The sequence below is a fragment of the Melanerpes formicivorus genome, unplaced genomic scaffold (assembly GCF_026170545.1).
Source record: "Melanerpes formicivorus ecotype bairdi unplaced genomic scaffold, bMelFor1.0.p_v2 SCAF_78, whole genome shotgun sequence".
Classification (NCBI taxonomy): domain Eukaryota; kingdom Metazoa; phylum Chordata; class Aves; order Piciformes; family Picidae; genus Melanerpes; species Melanerpes formicivorus.
In genome coordinates, this window is record NW_027142430.1 from 577,653 (window position 1) to 590,760 (window position 13,108).

A 13,108-nucleotide genomic window follows, 5' to 3' on the forward strand; every position below is an offset into this window, starting at 1 on the left:
TGGCAGGGGGCTTGGAACTGGCTGAGCCTTGAGGTCCCTTCCAGCCCTGACAATTCTGTGACTCTATGACTTGGGTTTCCTTTCAGCTGTGAAATACACCTGATGCTCTGCTGGTCTCCCTTCCTGAAGGAACAGCAGCTGGCAGGCAGGCTGTGCACACTGCTCAGCCTGGCAGTGTCAAAGCAGCTGGCAGTAACTGGGTGCTCAGTGTGCCAGAGATGGAGGTGCTGGTCTGGTTGTGGTGGGTTGAAATTTCCCCTCCAACATTAACTTTGCCAGAGCTGCTCAGCTGGAAGCAAGTGAAGCTGTATTTACAGGCAGAGCTGCACTCTACAGTGGAATGCAATGGATATATGCAAAATATCCAGGGGTTACAATAGCTACAGGGATTTACAAGTGATAAACAGCACAAGAACACCACTGGCCAAGGACCAGGGGAAGCTACCAGCTTCTCCCTCTCTGCCCTCCCCTTACCCCCTGTACAAAAGGGAGAAGAGACAGAAGCAGAGATGTTAACACCAAAACATAGAATCATAGAGTCATAGAATCAATAAGGTTGGAAAAGACCTCAGGGATCATCAAGTCCAACCTGTCACCCAGCACCTCATGACTACTAAACCATGGCTCCAAGTGCCACATCCAAGGCTTTTCTGAACACTTCCAGTGATGGGGACTCCACCACCTCCCTGGGCAGCACATCCCAGTGGCCAATCTCTCTTGCTGGGAGGAACTTTCTCCTCACCTCCAGCCTAAACCTCCCCTGGCACAGCTTGAGACTGTGTCCTCTTGTTCTGGGGCTGCGTGCCTGGGAGAAGAGACCAACCTCCACCTGGCTACAACCTCCCTTCAGGGAGTTGGAGAGAGCAAGAAGGTCTCCCCTGAGCCTCCTCTTCTCCAGGCTAAGCAACCCCAGCTCCCTCAGCCTCTCCTCACAGGGCTGTGCTCAAGGCCTCTCCCCAGCCTTGTTGCCCTTCTCTGGACACCTTCAAGTCTCTCAATGTCCTTCCTAACCTGAGGAGCCCAGAACTGGACACAGGACTCAAGGTGTGGCCTCAGCAGTGCTGAGCACAGGGCACAATGACCTCCCTGCTCCTGCTGGCCACACTCTTCCTGATGCAGGCCAGGATGCCCTTGGCCTTCTTGGCTCCCAGGGCACACTGCTGGCTCCTGTTCAGCTGGCTGTGCAACGCAAACAATGCAGAAGCAAGTTAGGACCTCTCCAGAGCCAAGAAGGGAGAAGAGAAGAAGAATTGCTTTGGGAACAAGAACATGTGATAGATATGTCTCCAAAGGGATTGTTTAGAATGATCTTTGTTTTCCCTTTCACACTCAAGGGTGATTTGGTTACATTTTACTACTTTTCTGCTCAAGATCTGTGAAAAAAATTTAAAGGCATAGCCCAAACCTACCACACTGGTGCAAACCCAGCCCTGCTGCTGCAGCTGCAGCCAGAGGATTCATGGTGTCATACAGGGGCTTAGGTTGGAAAAGAACCTTAGAGATCATCTGCTCCAAACCACTGCCACGGGCAGGGACACCTTCCACTAGCCCAATGCCTCCTCCAGCCTGATTCATGCAGCAGTTTGGCACTGAAAGGTCACCTCTGCTGTGGAGATTCCTGCAGCCTTTCACAAAGCACAGCTGGGGCTGTCCTGGGGGGACCAACAGGGGGACCAACAGATGATTTTTTTTCTGAGCAGCCTTTTCAAACCAAAATACCCCAAAGCACAGAGTTACTTGAACTGAGCTACTTGAACAAGGAGCCATCCTAGATTCAGGAATTAGGATCTTCTGGGGGGAGTGGCTGGCACCCCACCAGGCTGCTCAGGGAGATCTGGACAGGCTGCAGAGCTGGGCAGAGAGAGCCTCATGAAGTTCAACAAGGGCAGGGGTTGGGTCCTGCTCCTTGGGAGGAGCAACCTCAGGCACCAGTAAAGGTGAGGGGTGACCTCCTGGGAAGCAGCTGTGGGGAGAAGAACCTGGGAGGGCTGGGGGACAAGAAGTTCACCATGTGTCCTTGGGGTCAAAATGGCCAATAATGTCCTGGGTGCATGAAGAAGAGTGTGGTCAGCAGGTGGAGAGAGGTTCTTTTCCCCCTCTTCCCTGCCCTGGTAAAGCCACAGCTGGAGGACTGGGTCCAGGTCTGGGCTCCCCAGTCCAAGAGAGTCAGGGAACTGCTGGAGAGAGTCCAGGGGAGGCTGCAAAGCTGCTGAGGGGCCTGGAGCAGCTCTGTGAGGAGCAAAGGCTGAGAGCCCTGGGATTCCCTCTGAACAGGAGGAGAAATGTTTTTGGTGTGAGGGTGCTGAAGCCCTGGAGCAGGCCTCTCAGAGAGGTTGTGGAGTCTCCTTCTCTGGAGGGATTCCCTGGAGCACTTTCTGCAAACAGACCTGCTGAGCCTGCAGAAGAGCAGCCCCAGAGGGGAGCTGAGCAATGCTCAGCAAGAGACAAAGGTGTTGTGGGGGGCAAGAGGCTGGGGCCAGGCTCTGCTCAGTGGTGCCCAGGGACAGGCCAAGGGGCAGTGGGCACAAAGTGGAGCCCAGGAGGTTCCATGTGAAGAGGAGGAGAAAGTTGATTGGTGTGAGGGTGCTGGAGGCCTGGAGCAGGCTGCCCAGAGAGGTTGTGGAGTCTCCTGGTGTGGAGAGCTTCCAACCCCCCCTGGGCACTGTGCTGCTGGGCAAGCTGCTGTGGGTGCCCTACTTTGGCAGGGGCTTGGGACTGGGTGATCTCCAGAGGTCCCTTCAGCCCCCACCATGCTGAGATTTATTTATTCTGAATTACAAGGGAAGATCCTCTTCATGTCAGCTTCTGTCCTTCAGCAGCTCCTATCACCCATCCCATCTTTATCAGGCATCACAGCTTCTTGTTTCCTGATAACCACAGAAACCAAAGCTTTTACTTTCTCATCAGGGCTGCTTCAGCACCACAGCCTTTACCCTGCCTTATCAAAATGATATATTGGCAGAGAAACCCTTTGCTAATTGCTCCTCCCTTGCTTCATGATAGTTTGGGGTTCTGAGGTTGCAGATTTCTTCTCTCGGTGCTTTTCTTCTTTAAAGAGGGCTGGCAGATTTGGAATGGGATGGAATGGAATGGAATGGAATGGAATGGAATGGAATGGAATGGAATGGAATGGAATAGACCAGGTTGGAAGAGACCTTTGAGATCATCGAGTCCAACCTATCACCCAGCACCACCTAATCAACTCAACCATGGCACCAAGGGCCTCATCCAGGCTCTTCTCAAACACCTCCAGGGATGGGGACTCCACCACCTCCCTGGGCAGCACATCCCAGTGGCCAATTACTCTTTCTGGGAAGAACTTTCTCCTCACCTCCAGCCTAAACCTCCCCTGGCACAGCTTGAGACTGTGTCCTCTTGTTCTGATGCTGGCTGCCTGGGAGAAGAGACCAACCCCCACCTGGCTCCAACCTCCCTTCAGGGAGTTGGAGAGAGCAAGAAGGTCTCCCCTGAGCCTCCTCTTCTCCAGGCTAAGCAACCCCAGCTCCCTCAGCCTCTCCTCACAGGGCTGTGCTCCAGACCCCTCCCCAGCTTTCTTGCCCTTCTCTGGACACCTTCCAGCAGCTCAACATCTTTCCTAACCTGTGTCACCAGCACTTACCTGTCCCCCCTGTGCATGAAGCTCCCCCAGTTCCCACACACCCACTCACCCTGGCAGTTGATTTTACTGCATCTTTTCCTTTTTCAGTGTAAAAGATCAGGATGGGTCTTGCTATTCACTTCCTCCTTCTGCACCTGGGTTGAGGAACAGCTGTGTCAAAGATCTAATTTTAACCCAAGGCATGGCCTGGAGCCAGGAGGTGTTGGTTTGGTGCTGGTATGTTTGGTACCTGTACTGGGATGCACTGAACCTCAGCCTAAGAAATCATTCTTCTCTGAAGGTAAATATTTGCTCATCAGAACACGATAGGGATCTCAGAGGCCACTGCACAGGAGCTGTTTGCTTCCCACTTGCCTTTTGTACCCTTCCATGTCTGAGCTATAAACCTCTCATCACATTAGCTGAGACCTAGTGAGAGTGAACCAATACATGAAGACTGCATCAATGGGAAAGGCAAAGGTGGAAGGAGGAGGACAGGGAAGCCCTCCCACCCCAGGGCCCCACCAGACCACACTCCAATTGGTAGATGCCTAATGCTGGAGTGCTGAATCATAGACTCACAGAACTGCTGTGGCCAGAGAAGCCCTCTAAGATCATCCAGTCCAACCAGCAGCCCAACACCCCCATGGCCACTAAACCCTGTCCCCAAGTGCCATGGCCACAGGTTTCTGGAACACCTCCAGGGCTGGGGACTCCACCACCTCCCTGGGCAGCCTCTGCCAATCCCTGACCACTCCTGCAGGAAAGAAGTTTTTCCTAATCTCCAACCTGAACCTCTCCAGGCACAATTTCAGGCCATTTCCTCTGCTTCTATCACCTGATACGAGGGACAAGAGCCCAACTCCCACCTGCCTCCAGCCTTGTTTCAGGAAGCTGTAGAGAGCAGTGAGGTCTCCCCTCAGCCTCACAGAATCAGCCAGGTTGGAAAAGACCTCAGAGATCATCAAGTCCAACCTATGAGCTAATCCCTAACACCTCCTGACAACTAAACCATGGCTCCAAGTGCCACATCCAAGCCTTCTTTGAACACCTCCAGGGATGGGGACGCCAACACCTCCCTGGGCAGCACATCCCAGTGGCCAATCTCTCTCTCTGGGAAGAACTTTCTCCTCACCTCCAGCCTGAACTTCCTCTCCTGTTCTCCAGGCTGAACAACCCCAGGTCCCTCAGCTGCTCCTGGGAACTCCTGTTCTCTGCAAGTAGCAGGTTGGATAAATACAAGGGCAGTTGGATCTCTGCTCTCCTGTGGCTTGCATCAGCCCTTTCTGATGTTGCCTGCCTTTCCTAATTGCTCTCCCAGATGAATTCTCAGCAAGAGGTGTTGCAATGGTAGTGGGTTGAAGTTTGCCTTCCACCACTCCCATCCTGCTGGCACAGGCATGAGAGGGAGATCTGACACATGGCTATTAAAAGATGTCCCTGCAGGTGTTGCTCAGCTAGGAAGTTGCAAAAGCCTACTCTTCTCCAGGCTGCACAACCCCAGCTCCCTCAGCCTGGCCTCACAGCAGAGGGCTCCCAGCCTTCCCAGCATTGCTGTGTGACAGGCTTTAAATACCAAGGTCCTGGCTGCAGACAGCTCATTGCAAGTGGAAACTTCCAATGCTTGCAGCTCATCATTTATTTAAGAGCAGAGGCATTGCTGTAAAGGCCAACCTCAGTCATTTGAGTTTTGCTGGTGAAGGTTTCCTGGACAAACCCAGGCCAGGTGCCCAGGGCTGCTGCACTGAGATCCTTATGGCTGTGCCCAAGTCCTCAGCTCTTAGAACAGCCTACAGATGGATTTTAAAGACCACAATAATGCTGAGCAGAAAGCTGGCACTCAACTGGGTCTAGGGCTCTGAGGTGTTCTGGTGCCACCAAAATGGATCCTTGATCAGAGAATCACAGAATCTCAGAAGGGTTTGGGGCTCTGAGTTGTTTTGGTGTCACAAAAAGATACCTGGGATCAGAGAATCAGAGAATGGTTTGGGTGGGAAGGGACCGCTCAAGCTCCTCAATCCCAACCCCCCTGCAGCCAGCAGGGAGAGCTGCAGCTAGAGCAGGTTGCTCAGAGCCCCCAGCCAACCTCACCTGGGATGGTTCCAGCCAGGGGGCATCCCCCACCTCTCTGGGCACCCTGGGACAGGGTTTTACCATCCTCACTGAAAAAAACTTCTCTCATCTTCCCAGACCAAATCTCCCTCTCCCAGTTCAAACCATCCCCCCTTGTCCTGTCACATCAGGCCCTGCTCAAAAGTCTGTCCCCAGCTTTCTGCTCAGCTCCTTTCAGCACTGCAACACCACCAGAAGCTCTCCCTGGAGCCTTCTCTTCTCCAGGCTGCACAACCCCAACTCTCAGCCTGGCCTCACAGCAGAGGGCTTCCAGCCCTGCCAACATTGCTGTGGCCTCCTCTGGCCCTGCTCCACCAGGTCCCTGTCTGTGCTGAGGACTCCAGAGCTGCCCCAGCACTGCAGGGGAGGTCTCAGCAGAGGGGCAGAATCCCCTCCCTGCCCCTGCTGCCCACACTGCTCCTGAGAAAGAAGAACCTTTCAGATACCCAAATCCCCAGATTATTGGATGGCAAATGGGATGTGAAAGGCTTCTGTACAGCAAGCACTCAGCAGTTGCTGATGTTTCTCCACACCAAGCTGAGGCAGCATGGAGAGCTGGCCACAGTGCCAGCTCCCTGAGAGGAGGCTGCAGTTAGGTGGGGGTTGGTCTCCTCTCCCTAGTCTCAGGTGATAGGATGAGAGGAAATGGCCTGGAACTGTGCCAGGGGAGGCTTAGTTTGGAGATGAGGAAAAATGTCTTTGCTGGAAGAGTGGTCAGGGACTGGCAGATGCTGCCCAGGGAGGTGGTGGAGTCCCCAGCCCTGGAGGTGTTCAAGAAACCTGTGGCCATAGCACTTGGGGACAGGGTTTGGTGGCCATGGGAGTGCTGGGCTGCTGGTTGGACTGGATGATCTTAGAGGCCTTTTCCATCCAAAGCAGCTCTATGATTCCACCTAGGTGCACCTCAGCAGTGATCTAATGCTACATGAGTTCATCAAACTGTGCCTTCTGTTGTCACATGAGGAGAAATATTGGATGGGGAAGTAAAAAGTTTTCATCTGTGATGTGCAGCAGGCTTCTGGGAATCTGAGCATTCCTTACCCTGAGTGAAACACCTGGCATGGGCTGCACTTCCTCTGGGCAAGGCAGCAGGAAATGCAGAGCTGGCTGAGTCTGCTTGCTTTGCAGCATCTCTTTCCCCAGCTGTTACTCCATAGCTCAGCCTCCCTGCAGTCGGCAGCTAATTAGTGTGTGTGAGCTCGCAGGCTCCTCTCCTTGTGCAAGGGGTGGCTGTGCAGGATGCAAGGAACTGATAGAAGCTGCTTCCTCTGCCAGCCTGCTGGGTGAGGCTGTGCCTTGTCACCTTTTAATTACACTGCTGCAATCCCTTGCTGCTGTTACAGTGCCTGACTCCGAGCCTGGCCCCAGTTTGTTCTCCCATGCTCCAGGATGGACATTGCACCGCCATTCCCTGTTCCTCCTCATTTCTACTCTGACTATCCCCAGCTGAGAAGGATTCGTGGCATGTAAGTCATGCTGGAAGATGACCTTGAAATAATGAGAGATTTCTGATCCACCCCACCCTGATGAAGCAAAGAGAGGAGCAGTCAGGAAAAATAAGTGATCCAGCACCTCAGCTGATAGTGTCTGCTCCTGACACTGCCACAATTTGCCTTCCTCCCCTCCTCCCTCTTTGCTCAGTCAGGACATGACCATTTCCATGCAGATTTACTTTGCCCCACACAGTGTGGGTGGTTCCACTCTCCTCTCTGTCCTGCTGCTTGGCTTTTTTTTTCTCTCTAGCTTTAGCAGGTCTCAGCAGTAGGATCCATGTTTTCATGCAGAGCCTACTCCTGCATCTCTTTGCACTTTTAAACCTAGGCTAATGTGTCTGCTGCCCTGCTCTGAGCTGGCCCAGCAGCAGCTCTGCTCAGGCTGGGAGTGCCCAGCTCAGGCTCTGCTCACTCAGGTACTTGCTGAAGCTCAGGGCAGCTTGGCACAGCCAGGGGCTGCTGCTAGCAGGGAGAAGCTGAGGGGCAGAGCTCCTGCCAAGGCCTGGGGGGCACAGAGCCTCTGCCTCAGGCTTGCTGCTCTGCACACCAAGGGCACTGCCACAGCTCTGCCCCACCTTGGGGGACAGGAAGGCAGAGGGGGCAGCTGTGGGCAGGAGCAGACAGCAGAGGGGAGCCTCAAGTGCCCCCCAAGGCATTGCAGCCCCTGGATGGCATCTTCAGCAGCAAGCTGAGGGCTGCCCAGGCTCAAGCCTCTTCTTCCCTGGCTGCTGTCCCAGCAGGACTCTCTCCCTTCTGCCTTCCATCCCCATCCCTGTCTTCCTCACTCCAGCTCCAGAATCCAGCTCCTGAATCCGCTTCCCATCTGCTGCTGAGCCCAGGCTGGGACTTGCCCAGGGCCTGCCCCCAGCAGCAGTGGTGCCAGTGGTGCCATCCTTGCCCTCAGGGCTTGGCTTCCATCTTGCTTTGTGTCTCTGTGTCTCTATCCCATGGCATTGTTCTTCTTCCCATCCCAGCTGGGTTAGTTTCTTCCCCAGCCCATCAGCCTCTCTCCCTTCTTCCCTTTCTCTTCCCTTAGGGAAGGCAGAGGGGCTCCTGCAGAGCCTCTGGCACTCAGCTGGTGCCCAGCCCAGCCATGCTCCCTGACACAGTTGGTAATGGAAGGAGGCTATAGCTTATAGCAGGTCACATGAAGCACTTTCCACTGCCTGTTTCTCACTCAGAGCTTCTCCTTCTAGCCTAAAGGATGCCCCACTTTGGGGCTGCCTGTCCTGAAACAGCAGCATCAGCAGAGTTTATCTGCTCTTAGCTGTCCTGATGTAGCAACTACTGGAAGCAGCCTCTGAAATAAGGGTGGAGGAGAGACCATTTCTGAGTGTGAACTCTGAGAGTTAATTTTTACCTCCACCTCTGAATCACTGCCTCCCAGCTAGGGAGGTTCCTTGGCAGTCGCCTGGAGATGTTTGCATAACTTGGGCTCCTCAAATTGAAGTGAGTGTTGCTTACTCTGAGGAATAAATACCAATAAGGACAGAACTGATCAGGTCTTTATTCAGGCTGACTTTTCCTTCCTCTCTGTGAGAGCAGGGAGGAAAGAGGAGCCCATTTAATTTCATCATTTCATTTCATAATTTCATTTCATTTCATTTCATTTCATTTCATTTCATTTCATTTCATTTCATTTCATTGTTTCATTTCATTTCTCTCATCCCTCACACTTGGGATGAGCTCTGTGCTGTCACCGTGCACACAGCTTCAGCCTTTGGAGCTCAGGAGCTGTGACAGGCATCTGAGCTGCTTTGTCAGCTGACAAACACTGAGAGCTCACTGCACTGCCAATTCCCTGTCTAAGGAGGTTTATTCTACCACATTTTGGTGATTTCAACTCCCTTGAGTCCCTGGACTGCAACAGAGCTGCGTCCCCAGCCTGTGTTGATAGCAGGGAATCCCCAGACCTGCCTGTGGGGCCTTGCATTTGGACTTGTTGAACCCTGTGAGGCTGACACAGGTCTGCTTCTCAAGCTTGTCCAGATCCCTCTGAATGTTATCTCGTCCCTCAGGCTTGGCAGCTGCACCACTCAGCTTGGTGTCATTTGAGGTCTTGTGACAGAAAGAGTGAACCAGAAGAACCCAGAAACAACCCTGCTGGAGACGGAGCAGCTCATCCTGGAGGTCATCTCTATAGAATAGAATAGAATTAACCAGGTTGGAAAAGACCTCTGGATCACCAAGTCCAACCTATCACCCAGCATCATCCAATCAACTCAACCATGGCACCAAGGGCCTCATCCAGGCTCTTCTTAAACACCTCCAGGGATGGTGACTCCACCACATCCCTGGGCAGCACATCCCAGTGGCCAATCTCTCTTGCTGGGAAGAATTTCTTCCTAATAAGCAGCCTAAACCTCCCCTGGCACAGCTTGAGACTGTGTCCTCTTGTTCTGCTGCTGGCTGCCTGGGAGAAGAGACCAACCCCCACATGGCTACAACCTCTCTTCAGGGAGTTGTAGACAGCAAGAAGGTCTCCCCTGAGCCTCCTCTTCTCCAGGCTAAGCAACCCCAGCTCCCTCAGCCTCTCCTCACAGGGCTGTGCTCCAGACCCCTCCCCAGCTTTCTTGCCCTTCTCTGGACACCTTCCAGCAGCTCAACCTCCTTCCTAACCTGAGGAGCCCAGAACTGGACACAGGACTCAAGGTGTGGCCTCAGCAGTGCTGAGCACAGGGCACAAGGACTTCCCTGCTCCTGCTGGCCACCCTCTTCCTGATGCAGGCCAGGATGCCATTGGCCCTCTTGGCCTCCTGGGCACACTGCAGGCTCATGTTCAGCCTACTATCAAGCAGTACCCCCAGATGTGGTGGCCAGGCTGATCCCTACATTTCCTGTGCAAGCCAAGGGCCCTGGGAAGCTTTCTTTCCTAGTTTTGGAGGAAGGCTGCCTGCGGGGACTGCAGGGAGCACCTCTGGAGGTTCATGGTCTGGTCATGTGCATGTGCAGTCGCCCTGGGTAATGGATGTGGGAGCTGATCCATGAAATTGGGCAGCAAACCTCTGTGGCAGGAGAAATTGCTGGCTTTGATTAAAGGAAATTAAGAAAATGAATTTTTAACAGTGGAGGTATGTTGCTGGCCAGCTGAGCCCCCAGATGTCTCCATGCTTCATTAAATGATGCATTTGTACTTTCAGGGTGAATGCAGCTGGCACTGGGTCATCTCCCTTTCTGATTTGGCTTCATTTCTCACCCCTGGATTATTGCTGCCCTTTTATCACCATCCTTTCATTGAGATTTTGGGGTTTTTAGGTGTAAAAATTTCCAGCTGCTGTGCTCAGACTGAGCTACAATTAGCTTAGGGTAATAATGGAGCAATTAACTCCACTTACCCTGGAGTGATAGCGAGCTTGCCCTGCCAAGGTGGTGCATAAAGACTCATTTTGGTTGGAAAAGACCTGTTGGAGTGAGGCCAGAGGAGGCCACAGAGGTGATCCAAGGGCTGGAGCAGCTCTGCTGGGAGCACAGGCTGAGGGAGCTGGGGGTGTTCAGCCTGCAGAGGAGAAGGCTCCAGGGGCACCTCAGAGCTGCCTGCCAGGACCTGAAGGCATCCTGCAGGAAGGCTGCAGAGAGACTTTTGCTGAGGGGGTCTGGAGCCAGGCCAAGGGGCAATGGTTTGAAGCTGAGGCAGAGCAGGGTGAGAGTGGAGCTGAGGCAGAAGTTGTTGCTTGTGAGGGTGGTGAGAGTGTGGCCCAGGCTGGCCAGGGAGGCTGTGGCTGCCTCCTTGCTGGGGGTGTTTGAGGCCAGGCTGGCTGAGGCCTTGAGCAGCTGAGTGTAGCTGAGAGGTGTCCCTGGGCATGGTGGGGAGCTTGGAGCAGCTGAGCTCTGAGCTCCCTTCCAGCCTGAGCCATTCTAGGAGTCTATGATTAAAGATCATGGAGTCTAGATCATAAAGATCACACTACACCCTTCACCATGAGGTTGTTGCCCGTGTGCTCTGTGTACCAAGCTGGCTGCTGGTGGTTCTGGCAGCTCTCTCCCATGCGACCTTCCTCCTGAGGCTGGTTGCTGTTACAGCAAATGGTGCTGCCACATCAGAGTGCCAAACCCCCTCTTTCTGTCATGTGTGAACAGCTTCATCCTCAGGCAAAAGGATTTCAAGAGCTGGAGCAGAGCTCTCCTAAGCACTGGTGTGGTCTCAAGTTGCTAAATGTGGCACCCCACCTCCTCTCCCTTCCACCTCCATCTCTCCCTGATCTCCTCTGCTATGTGCCAACACTGCTGTGGACTCTCCTGCTGGAGCCCACGGATGTTGAGTATTAATTAGCTAGAGTTATCACAGCTTCTCTGCTAGGAAAAAGTGAAAAAGGTGGAAAAAATAATCAAAAAGGCTTTTTTAGCAACCAAGTCTAGATGAGAGGTGTCCCTGCCCATGGCAGGTTGGTTGGAGTAGATGATCTCTGAGGTGCCTTCCAACCTGAGCCATTCACAGACTCACATCTGGTTGGAAGAGACTTCCAAGCTCATCCAGTCCAACCATTGGCTCAGTTTAGGGTCAATCCTAAACCATGTCCCCAAGTGCCAGCTCCACAGCTGCTGGAACACCCCCAGGGATGGGGACTGCAGCACTGCCCTGGGCAGAGCATTCCAATGGCTGAGAGCCCTCTCTGGGAAGAAGTATTTCCTAGCATCCAGCCTGAACCTGCCCTGCTGCAGCCTGGAACCATTGCCTCTGCTCCTGTCCCTTGCCACCAAGGAGCAGAGGCTGTCCCCTCCTCACTCCAACCTCCTTGCAGGGAGCTGTAGAGAACAATGAGGTCTCCCTCAGCATCTTCTTCTCCAGCCTGAACACCCCCAGCTCCCTCAGCCCCTCCTCTAGCCCAGGGGCTCCGGGCCCTCCTCCAGCCTGGCTGCCCTGCTCTGGACAGGCTCCAGCCCCTCAATGTCCTTCCTGCAGGGAGGGCCCAGAGCTGAGCACAGCGCTCCAGGTGTGGCCTCCCCAGTGCTGAGCACAGGGGGATGGTCACCTCCTGGCCCTGCTGCCCACCCTGGTTCTAACACTGTGATTTCCAGCTCTCTCTTTCCCCCTGGTGAACACCTCTTGCACCAAAACTTTAACATTTAGTAGGAGCTGAAAACTGCACCACCACCACCACCACAAAGTGTTTTCATTGAAAGCAAGCTGCAGTGACCCTCCCAAAGAGAAACTAATGCTGTTTTCCTCCTTCCAAGCACCTCCCATGGAGATAAGAGGACTAATAAGGAAGGGAAGTGCTGTACAGGAATCCCACCATCAGATCCACCACTAAGAGTGGAAATTCCCTCTTCCTGGACAGAGCTGTTTGCTTGTGCTGTTTGCTTTAAAGTGAAATGTTTAAATAGCATTATCCTGGGGTGTGTGCTCCTCCAGATAGGAGACTTGCTCTTTACAGACTTCTAAGAAAGTACTTTTCCTCCTGCTCCTAAAGGCCAGCTGTGTCTGCTGCCATTGTCTGGCCCAGGCTGCCCAGGGAGGCTGTGGCTGCCTCCTTGCTGGGGGTGTTTGAGGCCAGGCTGGCTGAGGCCTTGAGCAGCTGAGTGGAGCTGAGAGGTGTCCCTGGGCATGGTGGGGAGCTTGGAGAAGATGAACTCTGAGCTCCCTTCCAGCCTCAGCCATTCTGTGATGCTATGACTCTGTTCACACAAGCACCCTTCCAAGACAAGTCTGTTGTCCCTCCAGACTAAACACCTGGACTCCGGCACAGGCTGCCCAGGGAGGCTGTGGCTGCTTCCTCCCTGGAGGTGCTCAGGGCCAGGCTGGATGAGGCCTTGAGCAACCTGGGCTGGGGGGAGGTGTCCCATGGCAGGGGGGTGGAGCTGGATGACCTTTAAGGTGTGTTCCAATCCCAAACCCTTCTATGACTCTCTGAAAACACAGGAAGAGCAGAGACAGGCACCAAAAATGTTGCTTCTGAAGAATAAA